The 12,093-nt window shown below is 48.1% G+C and overlaps 1 long non-coding RNA gene across 1 annotated transcript; it reads left to right on the top strand.

Annotated features, from left to right (window-relative positions):
- Window positions 1-6,204: 6,204 nt before the first annotated feature.
- Window positions 6,205-11,657, top strand: LOC117062536. Its single transcript, XR_004428420.1, has 2 exons — window positions 6,205-6,603; window positions 9,577-11,657. It is a non-coding gene; the product is annotated as an uncharacterized LOC117062536 (long non-coding RNA).
- The last annotated feature ends 436 nt before the right edge of the window (window positions 11,658-12,093 follow it).

Genomic DNA, 12,093 nt, shown 5'->3' with positions numbered 1-12,093 from the left:
GCTGGGATTACAGGAATTTCGCACCCAGCCAGAAATTCCTTTTTTCTTACACAGTGGTGTGTGTGTTCCACTGGCAAGTACAGTTACTACCTTGATCCAGTGCAAATAGCATGCATTTGTTTCTCAAATAAAGATGGAATAAATCTGAAAAGGCAGACTTCATTCACTGATAAAAACAGACACCTTATGTTGTAAACATAAAAGAACCGCGTTTTAAAAAATTAGTGTGCAGTTGGAGACTGTCACCATTATATTCTTACAGGGATGAGGGAGAAAATATTCATTAAAAAATATTTTTGTGTTCCTACTAAATGCATGATACCGCCAAAGGCACTCTTGGGACACAGTTCTATAAGACACTGTTGATGCCAGTGTTAGAAATGAGGTGTCTTTTTATTTCACAGTCCAGTGTTTTCATTGGAAATAGCAATGAGCTACAAACTAGAAGCTGCCCTCAAGGAGGTCACAATCCGGTTGGGGTGGAAGGAGAAGCAGCACAGACATTTTGGCAGGTGGGGGTACTTCAGAGAAGATTCCATGGAGGAGAGGATCCTAAACTGGAGCCTGAAAGTGGAAAGTGGGCGGCTATGGGTAAGATGGAGTGGAGCGGGCATGGTGGCTTACACCTTTAATCCCAGCACTTCAGGAGGCCCAAGGCAGGTGGATCACTTGAGGCCAGGAGTTCAAGACCAGGCTGGGTAACATGACAAGACCTCATCTCTATAAAAACTTAAAAAATTAGCTGGGCATGGTTGCAACACCTGCGGTCCCAGCTACTCGGGAGACTGAGGTGGGAGGATCACATGAGCCCAGGAGGTGGAGGCTGCAGTGAATTGCGATCATGCCACTGTACTCCAGCCTGGACAGCAAAGTGACACCTTGCCTCAAAAAAAAAAAAAAAAAAGGCCGGGCGCGGTGGCTCAAGCCTGTAATCCCAGCACTTTGGGAGGCCGAGACGGGCGGATCACGAGGTCAGGAGATCGAGACCATCCTGGCTAACACCGTGAAACCCCGTCTCTACTAAAAAATACAAAAAACTAGCCGGGCGAGGTGGCGGGCGCCTGTAGTCCCAGCTACTCGGGAGGCTGAGGCAGGAGAACGGCGTAAATCCGGGAGGCGGAGCTTGCAGTGAGCTGAGATCTGGCCACTGCACTCCAGCCTGGGCGACAGAGCGAGACTCCGTCTCAAAAAAAAAAAAAAAAAAAAGGATAAAGAGGAGAAAGCATGCCTGGCCAAGAGAACAATCTGAGCAAAGACACAAGGGGAAGAGAACATAGGTTGGCTTTGGGGGCTGTGCAGGAGGCCTAGATGTCCTGAGCATGGGCTGATTGGGGATGTTAGAAATTTAAGTTGCCAACCTCAGTCTATCAATGCCTTCTATGGAGTGCCTATTTGTGTTAGGTGCTGTTCTCGGCTCCAGGAAGACAGAGGGGACAAGGAAACCCTAGGGTCCCCCACCCCACCCCAGGTCATTGTAGGATAAGTAATTACAGGTTCACGGAGTGTCTCAGAGAGATGTATAAGGCACCATGGGGACAGGTACCAAGGGGACTTTCCCTAGTCTGGGGGATGGTTAGAAAAGGTTTTCCAGAATCAGTGGCATTTCACCAGACCCCAAAAGTAAGAAGAAATAAGAGCTTTATTTCTAGGTATTGGGTGCTGCAAAAGGGGCAGCTGCATGGAGGAGTGACACAGCCACCGTCCCACTCTAGAGAGGTTATTGCAGCAGGTGTGCAGGACAGGTGGTGGGGGGGAAGAAGGAGGCCCCGCGAGAGTCTGCACTAGTTGTGATGTCAGAAGGACGTTCCTGGGGAAGCTGAGTCTGAGAGGTCTGCTTCCAGGAATAGAAACTGGGAGGCAAGAGGAGGAGCTGGGCCGGGGGTGGGAGGCCCAGGTCCTGAGTTCGGTTTTAGGCATTTAATGCCAGGAGCTGGTGGGTGTGCAGATGGGTGCCACCATGACGTCATGCTTCCACCCTGCCCTGGGCCTGAGCCCTCTTGTGTTTTCCCAGCCAGTGCTCTCTTGTTCCCCAGAGGGGCTCCCCAGACCCCAGACTGCCTCCCCTCTTCTCAGGCCCCCCACCCCCTCACTTTCTACAGATGATGTCACCTTCCACCTCACAGAAAATGGAGGCCATCAGAGGGCATCCCCTCCATCTCCCATCGCTGCCATCTGTCTTCCACCTTCCCTCCTTCTCCTGATTTGACAGAGAAGGGCCCTTCCTGCCCCAAAACCCCTTCCTTCGTCCAGCTCTGGGTCCTTGCCGTGCTCCTTCTTCTCGGGGACCCTCTTCCATCAGCTTCCTCGTCTTATTTTGCGGTTGACGTCTGTCTCTTCAAGGGCCCTTTCCCATCAGCATTAAATGGGATCAGTATCATCTGTCTTAAACATGACAAAAACCCTCCCTTGGCCCCACTCGCATTTCAGCTTCACAGCCGAGTGTCTTGGGAAGTTACCTTTACTTACTTCATCCACTTCCTCACTCCCACTCTTCTCTCAGCCTACTGAAGTCTGGCTTCCCCCCTCCGCCCTGAGCCTCTGTACTTCCTTGTGACAAAATCTTACACAGACACATCTCAGCCCTTATCATCTTTGTTTACTGCCCAGCATTTGGCACTGCTTACCACTTTTTCTGTGAAATGCCCTTTTTTGTTTTCAACTTTCCTCTCCCTGTCCTTGACTCTCATCTCTCCCTCAATCCCCCTATCAACGCAAACACCCCCAAGTCCTGTCTGCTCCCTGTGTAAATGTTCTATCCTGCCCCACTGCCTCCATCCTAGTATAAACCCCTCTCATCTCTCATCTAGGCAACCACAGTCATCTCCAGTCCCCACTCTGCAGCCAAAACAAACTGATATGAGTGTTCACAGGCTGCTATTTCCTGCTGCTGCTGTAGGTTCTGGATACCTAAAACCAAACTGATTATCTCAGACTCCTGCTCAAAGCCTATTGGAGAGGTACTTCCGTTACGATTCCATCCAGCCGCCTGTGCCTGAAAACCCAAATCAACAGAACCTTGAGCATACAAGGTTTTCTTCTCTTATCTAAAAGTTTAGGCTGGGCGCGGTGGCTCAAGCCTGTAATCCCAGCACTTTGGGAGGCCGAGACGGGCGGATCACGAGGTCAGGAGATCGAGACCATCCTGGCTAACACAGTGAAATCCCGTCTCTACTAAAAAAAAATACAAGAAACTAGCCGGGCGAGGCGGCGGGCGCCTGTAGTCCCAGCTATTCGGGAGGCTGAGGCAGGAGAGGCAGAGCTTGCAGTGAGCTGAGATCCGGCCACTGCACTCCAGCCTGGGCAACAGAGTGAGACTGCCTCTCAAAAAAATAAATAAATAAATAAATAAAAGTCTGGAGCCAGAGGTTGGGGGAAAAATTTGCTCTCTGGGAAGAATTGTTTTGTTCATTGTCTGTGTCTCTGGGCTCTTACTTCTGGGAGGTTCTTCCTGGTTCACTAACCTCCATGGTCACCCTTGATATGGGCATTGGTGAGTGGGCTCCCTGAGTGTTCACAGACTACTTCTTGCTGCTGCAGGTTCTGGGGCCCCTGGATTGTTTTAGGATTTAACTGTTAAGGTTATGACAGACCATACTCACTGCTTTTTTTAAAAAAAATTTATACATTTTCCTCAAAGCTTGGTAGGTTTTCAATCTATTTGCTTCTAGTCAGTTTCTTAAGCAAAACCACAGCTAAAGATCTAGCGTAGACATCATTTTCACACCACATGGGAACCCAGGGTGGCTTGAGAAGGTTAAGCTCAAACCCTCTCTGTGACTAACCGCACCAAACCACCAAGTTTACTTTGATGGGAAGACCTCTGGATAGATATTCAAGGAAATCTCTTCCCAGGGACCTAAAAGGACCGCCTGTTCCTCTCTCTTCTAAGGCATCTTCACCCTCTGGGACTTCAAATGGAAGATAGAAGGTTAGGACGCACATCTGACTTCCTTCCCCACCTGCTTTCTCTGTGGCCTCGTCCTTGCCATCCTTTGGACTGAAGGTCAGGGGTTTCTCCTCTATTCTTTTCTTCAGGTAAAGGCCCACGATCGATTCTGTCAGGTCTTATTGATGTCTTAAAGAGGGAGCTAAAGACACCAGAACATCTTTTTTATTTCAAAAAGAATGTCTTTTGAGACTATTTTCTGGCTGAAGAATCTTAGTTTGGCTGTCAGAAGCTATGCATTATCTTTCTCTCCATTTTTTTCTTTGATAATCCTAGTCCCTTTCCCCAAGGAAGCAGATGTTTGAGCTGAGCAGGAAGAAGGTCACATGCACAGAAATGCAAGAGAGAAATGCAATTAATCCTGTTTTCCAAAATAGGATCCTGTTTACATCATCAAGGACTTCCTATTTTGCTTAGGGTAAGTCCAAAATGTGTAATAGGGTCGTTCTGGTCTGAGCCCTACTTATCTCCCCAGCCTCATCCGTTCAGTCTCCCAGCCTCACACGCTTCACCGCAACTACCCTGCACTTTTCTCACTTCCTTCAACACAGGTTGCTCAGGGCCTTCCAAAAGCTTTAGTATTGGCCAACTCCTATTCATCTCGCAAGTTTTGATTTCAAAGTCCCTCCTGGTCTTGGGAAGGAATTCCTTGACTCATAGCATCCCTCAGAGCACCTTGCATCCTTGTGATTAGTTCATTAATTTTTTAATGGTTATTTTTGATTAAACACCTCTGTTTTCCAGTAGAACACCAATGGCAGGAGGGCAAGAACAATGTTCTGTCTGCTGGGAGCCTCCTTAGGTCGTCATTATCCCTAGTCTGCATTAGACAGATGTGTTTCTAAAACGCACATCTGTGCAAAACCCTTCAGTGGTCCCTCTTTTTACTCAGGTCCCTCTTTTTACTGAAACTCCTTTATGTCACTTCCAAGGCCCTGCATGATCTGGCCCCAACTTCTGCCTTACCCCTCATCTTCTTCAACCGTCATCTAGACCGAAACATCTCTCAGTTAATAAAAAGGCTGAGTCTCTTGCCTACAAGTCTCCAGATATTCTCTACCCATTTTTTCCGACAGAGACAACTCCGATTCATTCTTCAGCTGTTGGCCAATAGATTGCTTGTTCGATTTATTGACTTGTTCACTCATGCCCGTTCTAGTTGCCAGGAACTACCCTGCGTGCTGAGGAACAGTCAGCAAGACAGACCCAGCTCCCGGTCTCCTCCTTGTTATCTTTCCTCACCAGCCTCACCTCAAGGCTAAATTAGTTGTCTCTCCTCTGGGTCCCCTGGCTCTCTGTAAAACTGCTAGCATTGCCTTATCACAGTTTTAATGACACTTAACCTGTCTCTCCCCACTGCTAGTCTATGGGCTAGCTGTTGAATGCATCTGTGACTCCTCAAAGTATTCTGCTAAGGGTAATTAAAAGGAATAGCTGGCTGGGTATGGTGGATCATGCCTGTCATCCCAGCACATTGGGAGGCAGAGGCAGGAGGATCACTTGAGGCCAAGAATTCGAGACCATTCTGGGCAACATGGCGAAACTCTGTCTCTACAAAAAAAAGTTTTAAAAATTAGCTGACCATAGTGGTGCACACCTGTAGTCCCAGCTACTCAGGAGGCTGAGGTGGGAGTGTGGCTTGAGCCTGGGAGGTTGAGGCTGCACTGAGCTACAGTCACGTCACTGCACTCCAGCCTGGGCAACAGAGTGAGTCCCTGTTTCAAAAAATAAAAAAGAGAAATAGGAAATGGCATAGAATGGAGGAGCTGAGCCACAGGTGCTGCTGGTGGGTGCACAGGGGAAGGTGGACAAGGGACGGGGCGGGAGACAAAGGCAGAAGAGGTCCCTTCTCCTCCTCCTTCTTCGGGGAGTAATGGAAAATAACTTGGACCCAGACACAAAAGGCCACATGTTGTATGATTTCATGTATTCCTTTACCAGACTAGGTAAACCCAAGGAGACAACACAGATTGGTGGCTGTCCGGGGCTAGGAAGAGGGAGAAAAGCGAGACTGGCTGCTTAGGGTTTCTCTTTGGAGTGATGAGAGTGTTTTGGAACTAGATATAAGTGGTAGCTGCACAGCATTGTGAATGTGCTAAATGCCACTGAATTGTTCACTTTAAAATGGTTAATTTTTTTGTTTTTTATTTATTTTGTAGAGACAGGATTTCTCCGTGTTGGCCAGGCTGGTCTCGAACTCCTGGCCTCGTATAATTCACCCACCCACCTTGGTCTCCCGAAGTGCTGGGATTACAGGCATGAGCCACCGTGCCTGACCTGAAATAGTTAATTTTTATGTTATGTGAATTTCACATCAAAAAGAGACAAAAAAAAAGTTTGGATCTGGAGAGAGGGGAGAGGCACAGGGGCCTTTTCCTCTCCTAGTCCCTGATGATGTTCCAGTGACTCCTCAGATTCTGGGGCTGACCGGGTCTCTTCTAACTAGAAAGAGGGCCTCGCAGAACCACTCGGGTCCTCTCTGGGCACAGGTAAGCTTGGACAACTGGACATTGGCCCCTGTGCATGCCGGGGCACTGCAAGAGCATCGCAAGCTTCTCAGACACAGGACCTGGATGGATGACAGTCTTTCCTTCATGGACCAGAAGAAGGATGCTTCAGGAAGCTTTTGCACCAAGAATGAGGCCTCAAAAGCAAGGGTGAGGAAATGTGAAAGTGTTTGTAAGGGCATTGGCTTGTCTAGCTGAGGGGACAGTGTGATCAAACAGAAACTACCCAAAGTATGGAACCAGAAGTGCTACTCTACCAACCAATAGTTGTGTAATCTTAAGCAAGTCACTTTCATCTCTGATTTAAAATAAAAGTCTCGGCTGGGTGCAGTAGCTCACACCTGTAATGCCAGCATTTTGGGAGGCCAAGGCTGCCAGCTCGTTGAGCTCAGGAGTTTGAGAGCAGCCTGGGCAACATAGCTAAAACCCGTCTCTACAAAAAATACAAAAAATAGCAGGGCATGGTAGTGTGTGCCAGCTATTTAGGAGGATCACTTGGGCCCAGGAGATTGAAGCTGCAGTGAGCCACGTTTGTGCCACTGCACCCTAGTCTGGATGACAAAGCAAAATCCTGTCTCAAAAAATAAAATAAAGTTTCATTCATTGCCAGTGGGAATGCAAAACAGAACAAATACTTTGGAAGACAGTTTGGTGGTTTTTTACAAAATTAAACATATTGTTACCAGGCGATTCAGCAATTATGCACCTTGGTATTAACCCAAAGGAACTGAAAATGTACATCCACACAAAAACCTGCACACCAATTTTATAGCAGCTTTATTCACAGTTGCTAAAACTTGGATGCTACAAGGATGACCTTCAGTAGATGCTGAATAAATAAACTGGGGTATATCCAGACAATGGAATACTATTCAGTGCTAAAAAAAAAAAAAAAAATGAGCCATGAAACCACAAAAAGAGATGGAAAAAACTTAACTGCATATCTGTAAGTGAAAGAAGCCAACGGAAAAGTCTATATACTATTTGAGTCCAATGATACGACATTCTGGAAAAGGCAAAAGTATGGAGACAGCAAAAATATCAGTGGGGTTATCAGAGGTTTGAGGAGAGGGAGGGATGACTATACAGAAAACAGGAGTTTAGGGCATTGAAACCATCTCATACTACAATGACACATACATGTCATTATGCACTTGTCAGAACCCATAGAATCACACTCTAAGAGGGAATCCTAGTGTAAACTATGGAATCCAGGTGCTAATGATGAGTCAGTGCAGGTTCGTTGATGGAAAGAAATGCACCACTCTGGTTGGAGCTGTTAACAGTGGAGGACTCTATGCATGTGTGTGGGCAGGGAGTATCTCGGATCACTCTGTACTTTCTGCTTAATTTTGCTGTGAACCTAAAACCGCTCTAAAAAATAAAGGCTATTTTAAAAAATTGGTTTGACACCAGCCTGGGCAGTATAGGGGGACCCCATCTTTATAAAAAATAAAAAAAGTTAGCCAGGTATGGTGGTATGCCCCTTGTAATACTAGCTACTCAGGAGGCTGAGGCAGGAGAATCGCTTGAGCCTGAGAGATCAAGGCTGCCGTGAGCTGAGATTGCACCACTGCACCCAGCCTGGGCAACAGAGTGTGACCCTGTCTCAAAAAAAAAAAAACGGACCTGAAAAAGAGAAAATAAAAAGCAATTGGTTTTGAGTGCGAAGCATTGCACATCTACTCTGTTTTTAGTCCCCACAATTACCTCCAAGTTATAGATGAGAAAAAAACAGGCTCTGACAAATGGATGACTTGTCCAAGGCTACCCATCTGGTCATCGAGGAGCCACAAAGGACTCTGCAGTGCCTGCTGTGGGTCACTTTTCTGCCTCGATTGACAACCAAAATGATGATAATAGTAATATCCCCTGCTGGTGGCTGTGAGCATTAAATGAGCCTTGGACAAAAAGGTCCTTTGTAGAGGTTTTCCTAGGAGTTATTGTTTTATTAAATGGACGATTAGGAAGTTGCATGTAAAGGATGTATGGACTAAGCTCTTGCAAAGAAGGGCTCAGTTTAAACTCAAGCCAGCATGCTATTGCTGGGATGTGAGAAATAGATGACAATCAGTAGCCCTTCTCAGATGAGTCAAAAGACCTCTGGAGCCTGCAAGAGCAAGCGACAGTGTGGGTTGTGGAGGCTGCAGGGCTCCTACTGCTCCACGTCCTGCAGGGCCTGGTGGTGGGCTAGGGCCATCCCTGCCCATCCCCTGTGCACCAAGCTGAGAGCCCAAGCCCTCAAGCAGCGGTGAGGTGGAGCACAAAGGAACCTCGGCAGCCTCTCTCGATTTTTCATGCTGAGGATGGAGCGCAGAGCTGGCGCAGAGGGATCCCAGCTGGGAGTTTTAGCAGGTCCTTTGGAACTGGCCATTCCAGGGGTTAAAGTCCTTATTTGTTGAGTGACCTTGAACACGTTACTTAACCTCCTTGAAATTTCATTTTCTCATCTGCAAAATGAGGATAATAATATCTATTTCATAGGGTTGTCATAAGGATTACATGAAATAATGTGCTAAAGTCACTCAAATATAGTAAGTGCTGCAGGTTGGTTAATGCTATCCGTATGTAGTCATTGTCCTTATTATAACATGAGGGACGGGGAACCCAGAGAGTTGAAGCAATTTGTCCAAGGCCGCACAGTAGCTAACTGCAGGCCTGGGCTTCCTCTGGGGTCATGATTTCCACTCCTTCCTGAATCGGGGCTTTTCTGAGAACCCTAAGAGGTCAGATGAATTGATAGTCTGCACCTCACGCCCTAAGTGCTGCCTCTCTACACCTTTTGACAATGGCATTAGAACACCACAGGCTGCCACTGCTTCCAGCTCAGCCACTAATGCACCACTTGCCAGGCAAACTGAGGTTTTGTTGAGCTGCTCTGCACGGATCCCCTGACCCCTTCCTGGGAGAGGGTCCTCCCTGTGGGAGGTAGCTGTGCTTCTGAGTGGGTCAGCATACCTGTCCATCTCCATGAGCCACTGGAGGATTCTGAAGGCCCTGACATGCTGGTCCTGCAGCCAGAATCAGTATCCAGATCCATCCCTCACAACCTGCCTCTCCAGAGTGGAACCAGACCCATCAGTGTTTCTGACTTTGTGATGCCTACTTCCACCTTCTCAACAGGACTTCCTGGCAAACAGATGTTTTCACCATGGCCCCTGAGATCATGAAAGACACCTCAGCATTGTGACACAGAGCTAAGGAACTCTGGCCCATATGAGGCTGCCTCTGATGCCCAACCCTGGGCATTTGGTGACCAGCAGGTATGCTCAGCTCAGCCCTGGGAGGAGCTCCCTGTTTGGTGTCTCTGCTACTCTGGAACCCCACCTCCTCCTGTCCTCTCCTCTCACACCAGGGGCCATGCTCCTGGCATTTCAGAGCCCCCAGCCTCATAACCACCACCCCAGAGCCAGCACTCCTTTCCTCTTTGGGCAGTAGGCCACACGTGGGCCCTAGGAGCAGGTGTAAAGGGGTGACTGGTTGAGAGTGGCACTAGGTGGTGTGGACACCCTGAAGGGGCCCTTACCTGCCAGGTCCAGCTGGGAGATCCCTGAAGGGGCCACAAGGAATTGCCACTAGCACTGAAGTAGTCTCACCACACACCGGTTGTTCTATGCACTTCACACACAGCAGCCTATGTGGTAGACACTATCATTACCCCCACTTTAGAGATGGGAAAATTGAGGCAGGGGCTACATAGCTGGTCCAAGGCCACACAGCTTGAGACTGGCAGAACAGAGATCTGAGCCCAACATGGGAGCCAGCATGCCATTGGCACCCTGCTGATGGTACCCCCTAATCCAATCCCGCTCACCCCACCATCTCTCTGTGCCACAGACAGGTCGGTTATATCTGCAGCTGCATCCTCAAGACATGTGCTGTCTCTCCAAGTCAGGACAGGCTCATGAAGTGGATGGCCACTGGCTGAAGTCCCTCAGCCTGCTTTCCCCACCCGCAGGCCCAGCACCCCCACCCAACCCATGCCTGGCTCTGGCTTGGATACCATACCCTTCAAGGGTTTTCTGCAGAGCACCTTGCTGCCAGGATGACCTGCCTGGGGCACCTCTTGGAGATCACTTGTTGACCCTTAGCCACCAGGTCCAGGGTCAGAGTCCTTGGGAAGCTCCCTTGGCCCCAAGTCCTACTAGGCTGCCTTAGTCTTTTCTGGAACTTAGACCTACCTTGGGGCAGAACTGGTGGATGGAGCCATAAGAAGCCCAGAAGTGTCTGGGGATGGTGGGGGGAGGGTGTTCCTCCAGCTCTGGCCCTACCCCTCCCCACCTGCATCTGCTGCTGTAACGGCAGACCCTACCCCAAGCCCCTACCTGAAGTCTCTCCCTTTTTTTTCTCATGCTTCTTCTCATCCACTCTGGACCCTCTCTCCTCCCATAAATCTTACAGCCAAGGTTCATTTACACCCAGTGAAGAAATGCCTACAAAACCGCTCAGCTTGGGGCCTGGCAGGCTGTGGCTCCAGGTATGAACTTCCCTTCCCTTTGCCTTCGTCTCTCCATGTGGCTGGCCACAGTCAAGTGGCAGATTCCTACCTCCAGCCTCTACCCCACCTCACCTACACTGCCGGATAAAGGGCAGACTCCTTTTGGGCCGTGGTCATCTGCAATACTTTTCTCCCTTCCCTCTACCTGGAAAACTCCTTCTTCTCCTGAAGAACTCAGCAGAAGTGTCACCTCCTCCAAAGCCTTCCAGGGTGCCCCAGGCAGTGGGCGGCCCCTGCCCCAGTGGCCACAGTGCTCTGCCAGCGCTGCCTAGAATACTTACTGAGAGCTGTTGGTACTGGTGATTTAATAGATGTCTCTAGCCGGGGCCCCACAAAGACGAGTACATGTGTCTTCTTTTTTCCTTTGGATTACTTAACAAAAAAATTTTTTAAATTATGCAAATAATTAATGAACAAGATGCATGTCATAAAAATGTTTTTAAATGCACAGTGTGAAGCCCCAACCCCTTCCCCAGAAAATGCCGTGGTTAATAGTTTTGTCAGTTTCATTCTGTCTGTATTTGTTTTCTCTGTAGAAATTTATTTGTTTTTTTTTACGTAAACGAGATCGATCTATATGCATTTGTCCTACAGCTTGCTTTTCTCACTTAATAATACATTATGTGTATGACAGAGTAATGCTTCCCCAAATATGTACACATCCTAATCCCCCAAATCTTCGAATATGTTATCCTAAATGACAAAAGGGCCCTCGCAGATGTCATTGAATTAAGGCTCTTAAGATGGGAAAATTACCCTGATTATCAGGGAGGGTCTGATATAATCCTATGAATCCTTATAAGAGAGAGGCAGGAGGGCCAGAGAAAGATTTGAAGATACTACACTGCTGGCTTTGAAGATGGAGGAAGCGCCCATAAGCCAAGGAATGCAGGCAGCCTCTGGAAGCTGAAAAAGGCAGGAAATGGACCCTCCCCTGGAGCCTCCAGAAGAAATGCAGCCCTGCAGATACCTTTATTTTAGCCCAATGAGACTGTTGCCTTATGTAAACAACACACGTTTATGGTTCTAGGACCTCCTAGAACTATAAGGTAATAAACTTGTATTTTAAGCTGGTACAGCTGTGGTAACTTGTTATAGCAGCCATCAGAAACTAATACATTGTGGGTATACAGTGGAGGGAA

Source organism: Trachypithecus francoisi, unplaced genomic scaffold (assembly GCF_009764315.1).
Source record: "Trachypithecus francoisi isolate TF-2019V2 unplaced genomic scaffold, Tfra_2.0 Lachesis_group17, whole genome shotgun sequence".
NCBI classification, from domain to species: Eukaryota; Metazoa; Chordata; class Mammalia; order Primates; family Cercopithecidae; genus Trachypithecus; species Trachypithecus francoisi.
This window is presented reverse-complemented; position numbering and strand designations above follow the sequence as displayed.